The sequence below is a fragment of the Manis javanica genome, chromosome 4, assembly GCF_040802235.1.
Source record: "Manis javanica isolate MJ-LG chromosome 4, MJ_LKY, whole genome shotgun sequence".
Classification (NCBI taxonomy): Eukaryota; Metazoa; Chordata; class Mammalia; order Pholidota; family Manidae; genus Manis; species Manis javanica.
In genome coordinates, this window is record NC_133159.1 from 166157228 (window position 1) to 166165670 (window position 8443).

At 47.1% G+C, this 8443-nt stretch overlaps 1 long non-coding RNA gene across 2 annotated transcripts; it reads right to left on the reverse strand.

The window, feature by feature from the left end:
* Positions 1 to 251: 251 nt before the first annotated feature.
* On the reverse strand, positions 252 to 7053 carry LOC118968153 (uncharacterized). 2 transcript variants are annotated; one of them, XR_005055650.2, is made up of 3 exons: positions 6224 to 7053; positions 4693 to 4764; positions 252 to 3123 (listed from the first exon to the last, which is right to left on the reverse strand). It is a non-coding gene; the product is annotated as an uncharacterized lncRNA (long non-coding RNA). The 2 variants fall into 2 exon arrangements; XR_005055649.2 differs by having other exon boundaries at positions 6158 to 7053.
* Positions 7054 to 8443: the final 1390 nt, after the last annotated feature.

Sequence of the window (8443 nt, forward strand, 5' to 3'; positions counted from 1 at the left end):
GGAATTCTGAAGGATGCAATCAGGGAGAAGGAAAGTGATCCCAGATGGAAAGTCTGAGATGCAAGAAGAAATGAAGACTTGTATACTTGTATACAAATGTTCATAGCAGCAACATCCATAATAGCCAAAAAGGGGAAGCAACCCAAATGTCCAGCAACAGATGAGTACATAGAAAATTTTATATATCCAAACAATGGGATGTTATTCAGTCATAAAAAGGAATGAGGAACTGAAACATACCATGACATGGATAAACTTTGAAAACATAATGTTAGTATAATATTTTGTTAAATAAAAGAAGCCAGACACATTGCATGATTCTGTTTATACAAAATGTCCAGAATAGGCGAATCCATAGAGACAGAAGGTAGATTAGTGGCTGTCAGGGGCTGGTGGAGGGAGGAGTGGGGAGGGGCTGCGAATGTGCACACAATTTCTTTGGGGGGTGATCAAACTGTTCTGGAAGTACAGAGTGGTGATGGTCATACAACCTTGGGAATATACTAAAAACCACTGAACTATACACTTAAAGTGGGGAATTATGTCTCAATAAAAAATAAAAATAAAAAGTTTTAAAAAGAAGAGTAAAGACATGTACATAACACTATAAGCACTGACCATATAAACAATATATAACAATAATAATAATATAAACCATAATAACAATGTCCATGAAGTTAAAAAAAAGAGAATGAAAATGTACAACATAAATGATAAATAAAGCTAAAATGTCCTATGGTTTAGGAGGAAGGCAAGTAGAGGCATTGATTAACTTTAGACTTTGATGCACATTGTCGTTTTCAGGGTACAGGCCAAAACAAGATGCCCTCTATATAAATACAGGGTATAGTTTTATAAGATAATCACTAAAAGAATGGAAACAAAGGCATGCAAATAACAATAACACCCGGTGTAGACCTATAAGACCATATGGGGATCCAGTTAAATCTATTCACAAAAATACCTGGCTGCTTAGGACTAGTGTTACATGATGAAGCAGAAAGATTAGAGGAACCACAAGCAGGACCTTAAGGGTTTCCTGGTTCTGCCCACTCTTTTCACCCATCCATTTCTGTCACTGATTAGGTATGTGCCAGGCATGGTGCTAGGGACTGGGACCACAGTGGTGCATAGTGTCTGCATGTCCAGAAGAGGTTGGAGGTATGAATGAGCCCAGCCACACAGGGACTAGTAGGTCAAACAAAAGAGCTCACCATTGATGCCAAGAGCAGTGGAAAGTCATTGAAAAGTTTTCAGGAGTGGATAACATGATCATTCCAGCAATTGTGTAGAATGGATTGGAAGGAGACATGAGTGGAAGCAGAGAGGTACTCCAGAGGCCTCATGGAAAGACAGGATGGAGTGTGGTGGTCAGGCTGTGAGTCAGTGGAGAGGAGTGGATGTGGGGTATGAGAAGGGAGGGGTCCAGAAGACAGAGACAGAGGTCCAGGGACTTGCCACACTGAGACTAGACCAGCATCTTTTCATCACACTTTGTTTAAGACATGTTGAAACTAAGTGGGAATACAATGAGAACCAGACAGTCTGGAGCCAAGAGGCCCGGATTTGGCATGCATGTGATGGTTGAATATGCATGTGAGGAAAAGATGGGGTCTTGGCTCATGCCTGTGCTAGCAAGTGGAAGTGGAACCCTGCAAAGAACAGAGCAGGGGGCTTCCATCACAGCTGTGAACATCACCAGCTTTCCTACTGGGTGATCCTGGGCCTCTCCCTCACTTCTCTGAGTCTTAACTTCTGTGGTGGACAGACTCTGACGTGTCCCCAACTCCTGGTTTTCAAACCATTGTGGAATCCCCTTCCCTTGGTCGTGGGGAGAACCCATGACTGGCTTCTGACTTTGCAAAATATGACAAAGGGGACAGGATGTCACTCCCATGGATGATTTAATTATATGACTCTTCTTGCTAGCCAACCCACTCGAGAGATGCTCCTTGCTGGCAAGGTGAAGCAAGTAGCCACGTTAGATGTGATGGTGAGTGTTATATGTCAACTTGGCTAGGCTATACCACCCAGTTATTCAATCACACAGTTATCTAGGTGTGTCTGTGGAGGTAATTTGTAGATGTGGTTGTATCTATAACTGGTTGACATTAAGTAAAACAGATTATTCTAGGTAATGGGGGAGGGCCACACCGAATCAGTTGAAAGGCCTTGAGAACAAAACTGAAGTTTCCCTGAGGAATAAAGAAGAAATTCTGCCTCAAGACTGTAGCATCAGCTCCTGCCTGAATGTTTCCAGCCTGCCTATCCTCCCTGTGGATTCAGACTTGTCAGCCCCCACAACTGTGTAAGCCAATCCTTGGAATAAAATCTTTACACACACACATACACACACACAAACACACACTGCTGGTGTTGTTTCCACTGACTGATACACTGGGAAAGCCCAAATGGAAAGGAACTGTTTTCATTCTACAGCCAGTAAGGAGCTGGGATCCTCAGTTCTATACCCTGGAGGAAATTAAATTTTGCCAACAATCTGATCCAATTTGGAAACAGATTTTTCTCCAGTTAAACCTCCAGATGAGAACACAGTCCAGCTGACCTGATTACAGCCTTATAAGAACTTGATCAGAGGACCCACTAAGCTATGCCTGGATCTCCAGCCTATAGAAACTATGAGATAACAAATGTGTGTTGTTTTAAGTCATGAAGTTTGTGGCAATTAGTTACACAGCGAAGGAAAACTATATAGTTCCCCCTCTGTAACAGGGGGAAAATAACAGTAGTCATATCACAGGGTCATTAGAGGGTTTCAGTGACAAATTCCAACAGTGTGCTTAGCATGGTGCCTGGCCTGTATTTCTTGCATAACAAATCAAAAAACATTAACCCTGATTTTTTTTCAAGATTATTTAGCAGTGGTCAGAGAATCAGAAACAACTAGGAAGGTCCATCCAGATTCACAAAGCACCTAGACTCACCATATCTCACATAAGGAGGAAAATGGTCTTGATTACTTCAGAGAAGCAGCAGATAGCACGACAGTTCGGTGCACACGCTCTAGAACTAGATTGCTCAGTTCAGTCTGCCTCTGCCATCTTGACAGCTGTGTCACATTAGGCAGGTGACTTAAACTTCTTTGCACTTCAGTTTCCTCATCTATCAAGTAATTAAAAAATTGCACCTGATGTGTAATAGAGCTATATAAGTGTTAGCTTCTTTGTCATTATTACTATTATTATTATTATTACTATTATTAGTATTATTATCATTGATCTACAATTACATGAAGAACATTATGTTTACTAGGCTCTCCCCTACACCAAGTCCCCCCCACAAACCCCATTACAGTCACTGTCATTATTATTATTTTTATTATTTGTCTCTAACTTGTAGCCCTACAACTCCAAAGGATTATGAGATGAAATTAATATAGTACACATTTATCTATACCAATGAGCAGATAAGATGAACAAATAGGCAATTACACTTCAGAGGTTGCTCATTTTGCATAAGTTTCCTATACCCTTGTCAAGGGATTCCAACTTTATATGTAACCTCAGGAGCGTCTAGAGGTCAGGATGGACAGCATCTGGCACAGAACCCCTTCCTGAAACTCCAGCACCACTCACTCTAGCTGCTGCCCCAGCAGCCAAACTCCAGCAGAGGGCACTGTGGCCTCAAAATGCAGCCAGCCATTTCCCTTTCCTTTGAAGCCAGACTACAGGAGGGTACCTGCCAGGCGGGTGTGGGGACGCCAATTCAAACATTTGTCCCTAGTCCCTTTCTCCACACACTCAGCAAATCCCCTATCACTCACTGCTGGTTGGTTTTCCAAACCTCACCCTGCTCCATTAAGCGTTTTCTGAAGGCTCAGAAACTTCATCTCAGTAATGAATAATCTGGGCCTTATGCTGTCGGTTACTGTTCCCCAATTCCAAGACAGCACAGCTATAAACCTCAGTCTGTCTCTCTAAGGAGCCTTCTGCCAGCCACCTGTGGCCTTCTCCTCTTCAGTCTTATTCCAACTTCTACAAACACAACTCAACCCACCCAGCTTACTTCTGACACAATCTACTATAGGGCAAAGGACTATTTCTTTCATTTAGTCTTTCTGCTCACAATGTTTGGGGCCAAGGTTAGCATCATGCAGAGATGAAAACAGACAACCTTTATTGAGCTACTCCTGTGTGAAAGATGTTATTCTAAGCACTTCATGTAATCTTCACAACAACCCTAAGAAAGCTTGTTAGACCCATTCTACAGTTAAGACAGTTAAGGCACAGAGTGATTAAGGTACATGTATAAGGTCACACAGCTAGTGGCTGAGCTAGTATTCAAACCCAGGCAGTCTGATTCCGACAACTGGGCTTCTTAAACAAGATGCTTTGGGGACTTTTAGTACAGGCCTGGGCTCCATCCCTCACCTCAAGAACTGCACTGTCCAGTACAGTAACCACTAGCCATGTGATTGAGCACCTGTCTAATCAAAACTGACTAATCTAAATTATAAAGGTAAAATACATACTGAATTTTGAAGACTTAGTTTGAAAAAATATGTATAGATTAAAAATACAGCATTAACAGTTTTTATATTGATTACATGTGGAAATAATATTTTTGATATATTGAGTTGCATAAAATATATTACCAAATTAACTTTACCTGTTTCTTTTTACTTTTTTTAACATGGCTAACACAACATTCAAAATGGCATAGATTGCTCACCTTCTATTTCTGTGTGGCCAAGTTCTAGGGGCTCTCAACTCAGTGGAAAGACAGACAGGATCTCAGGTAATTCTAAAATGAGGGAAAATGTGGTTTGTGTCCTAAGAAGTGGTGTAGGAGCCCAGGGTAGCTTTCAGCACGGAGGCTGCTTGGGGTCAGACTTCCAAAGTCTGCAGTATTACACCCTGGAGAGAACAGTGGGAACAGCAAAAGCCAGAACAACAAAGCAAAGGGAACCCAAGTCAACTGGGGAGGCTGAGGCATCTAGTTCTTCTGGAACAAGTAGAAGGAGCCAAGCCTAGTGGAGGGGGCTTTGACTGAGGGGCCAAAGGTTCTTGGCAGGATGGAGCTCCAGACACCGAAAACTGAGGAAGGCCTGGAATGATGGGAGAAATTGCCAGCATGAGGCTCCAGCAGGGGCTGGAGAGAGGGAAAGGAGCCAGCTCAGTAGTGAGTGGCAGGACCTACCTCCCCGCTCCTGCACCCCACCTTCTCCCCTTCCCAGGTCCACCCTCCTCCTCCTTGCAGCTCCTGGTGCGGTGAACAAAATCCTCGGAGGAGGGTGGTGGTGGTGGGAGGATAACTCTTGAGGAGCATTGCCTGCCTTGGCTCACAATTGCTTCCTGCCCAGAGCTCCAAATACTTGACCTCCATTAAATTCCATCCTCCCAGGGGAGGTGGGTGGCCATAAAGGCCTCATGGGCTTTGCAGGTCCAGAGACTCAAATACCTCAGCAGCTGAGGGAAGGCAGGATCCCAGGGGTCCCCAAGCCTAGCTTCCCTCAGTCCTTTTAAGGACCAGGAATCCAGGCCTCACAGTGAAACTCCAGAAGATGGATTTTGGAGGCAGGAGGAGACCCACAGTGCCTCTCTTCCCTGGGGTGAGGACCTGGCTTTCCTTTTTTTTGGCCTATTTACCCCTTTGGGACCCTCAGTTCTGGGTGGGAACTCACATCCCTTCTTTACTTACAGGATGTTTTCTTCCTAAACAGGGGTTGGGGGTTTCTAAAGGAAGAGAGGGGCTATGTGCAAATTCCACAGGAAATAATCCTAAATGATTCCTTCTCTAGGACCACCTGGGGCTTCCATCTGCAGTTTCCTTCTTGGTTGTGATGTGACATTAGGCTTCAAGGGTATGTTTTGAGACTCCACTGAAGGTTGGTAAAAGGAGCCAGGTCTTTTTTTTACTTCCCAGGCCTCAACTATATCCCCACCCCCAATATTTTGCATGGGTAGTGTAATATCAATCCTTAAAATGGGGAGAGGACCAGACAAAACAACGCAGCTCATCTCAGCTCACCATGAACCTCCTGCTCTGCCTCTATGTCATTCTTTTCATAAATCCTGGAGCCCCTTAGGTGATGTGTGCCCCCACCCCCACCCCGTATCAGCCAGGCACCCCTGACTCCAGAAAAGCTGCACAGTAGGGCTGAGATGACTTGCTGATGGGAGCTTAGTCTCGTTACCTTGCCTTGTCCCTTGATTGCCAGTTGACTCACAGCGTTGGACATCTTGTACAACTTCCCGCATACCTTTTAAGGCCCCGGCAGAATTCCTCTAGAGGACGGGATCTCCTCTTCCACGGATGCTCAGTATCCAAACATGGGCACAGGAAGGCCCCGTGGGTGTAAAGAGGGACAGGAGCTAGAGTTCTAGACGGGGCAAGATACCCCACTCCCCGCAGGCTCTGGAGCTCCTACTGTACCTAGGGTTGCTCCTGGTGGCCACAGAAAAGTCCTACTGGGGTGAGGCTCGGACAGAAGGCAGGAAGAGCTCTGGAGGAGAAACTACTAACGGACATAAAGGGCTGCGGGACATCTGCCGCCTCTCCCTCCCTCGTACCCCTACTCCACCCACCGTGGGGACCAGATACCAAGGAGGGGATTTGTGAGAACCTAAAAGGACCCTGGGATTCTTTCACCTCTTTCATTTTCCAAGCTGCCTCACCCTCCCACTGCCTGGCTGCTGAAGTTGAATCCGGACTCTACGCCCCCAGCCTACACTGAGGCCCCCCGAATGAAGGGGGAGCCCACGCATTAGCATCAAGGGCCAGGCCAGCTAGCGGACTTTGAGACAGAGCCTCCTCCCCTCCCGCACCAGCCCGTGCCCTACACCACCAGCTCACCCTCTCCCAGTCCACAAGTCTCTTTCTAAAGATGTCTCTTCCCTTCTCTCCTCCTGCAGATTCAAAAGCTAAGAGTTATCTGGAGAGGGGGCGGCAAGTGGGAAGAAAGGAGGGAAGGGGCAGTGTGATTGCGGAGGAGGACCCCAACTTAGGCAGCCCCAGTTTCACCACCCGCCCCCACCCTCGCTCCAAGCCGAAGTTGACTTGGTCCCTCTGGGCGCTTCGTTCTTCCGGGAACTCCAGGGAAGCCGACAGACTAGCCCGAGAGCTGGGGGCGGGGCAGTGAGGAGGGGAGGGGCGCGGGGAGGAGAAGGCGGGCAGAGAGCCCCGGCCGGGGGGCCGGGTTTGGGAGGTGAGGGCGCTCGGCCCCCTGAGCCCCGTGGGTTGCAAAGTATTGCTAATTGCAACTAAACGAGGCCTCGGTGTGGGGGAAGGGGCTGTCCGGCGCTACCGCCGCTTTGAGTGCCCGGGTAAGGCCACGCCGGCCAGCTCTTCTCATGTAAAGCAGCTTTTTGTTTGGGGGAGCCTGGGCTGGGGCCGGGTGCTGGGGAAGGGGCCCAAACCATTAGCAAGCTTCTTGTTCCTCAGAAAGGCAGAAGGGTGCCGAGGCCTCCTCCACTCTCAGGCTTTTTATAGTACGGCTTGATGGGGTGCTGCCCAGCAGGAGGGGGTAGACCTGGGATCCCAGCACCCCCCTTGCGGGGCTGTGGGAAAAAACTGAGCACAAAGAAGGGGGCTGGCCCAGCTGAGTTGGGAGACAGGGCAGCTCTGATCCAGGGATGCCCTGAGTTTGAAGTACCCGGCGCTGGAGCCCCGTCTCTCCAGAGAATGGCCCCAGTGGCCACGCATCGGGCCCTGTTTCAGACTACCCCTTCCACTTCTCCAATCCTCCAAACCTTTTGTACTATGAGAATTGGGAGGAGTCTTGAAAATCTAAGTTTGCTTCCTGCCTAAGCCCAACCAGGGAGGACAAGGGAGCAAACCTCTGGAGAAATCGTCTAAACAGAGGAACAAAGGAGTAATGCTTCCAGATCCTGGGGCCACAAAACCTTCTAAAGACCTGAGAGTCGGACCTTCTAATTGGATGCTTCATTTTATGAGCGTCTATAAACTTGGAAGAGAAATTACATAGCCTTATTGAGCCTCAGTTTTCTCATCTATAAAATGGGGGCTACAGTGCCAAGTTCTTAAAGTCCTTGTGAAGCTGGAAAGAGATGCAAAGCACTTGGCACGGCAGTCCCTGGTTCTCAATGTGTTCCCTGCCCCTCCTGGACGCATCCCTTCTTTAACACACACACACTCCAGAAATGATGATGTCTTGGTACTTCACCTTTGTATAGCACTTCACAATTTCCAGAATGCATGTGTTGGCTCTTGACCATACAATAAGTGGAACAGACATTTTTCCTCCACATTTGACTGGTACTGAAACCAAAATTCAGAGAGGGGCAGTCAGAGCTCCTGATTCCTCACCAGTGCTCATCCCATTCTACAGTGTGGCCTCAGAAATCCCATCTCACAAATCAGACAATGAAGCTCAGGGCCAGAGTAGACCCCACAGTGGCTGTCACAGTCCAGGTGCCACTCAGGGCTCCTCAATTGCACAGTTTGTTTTGGTGGCCACCTG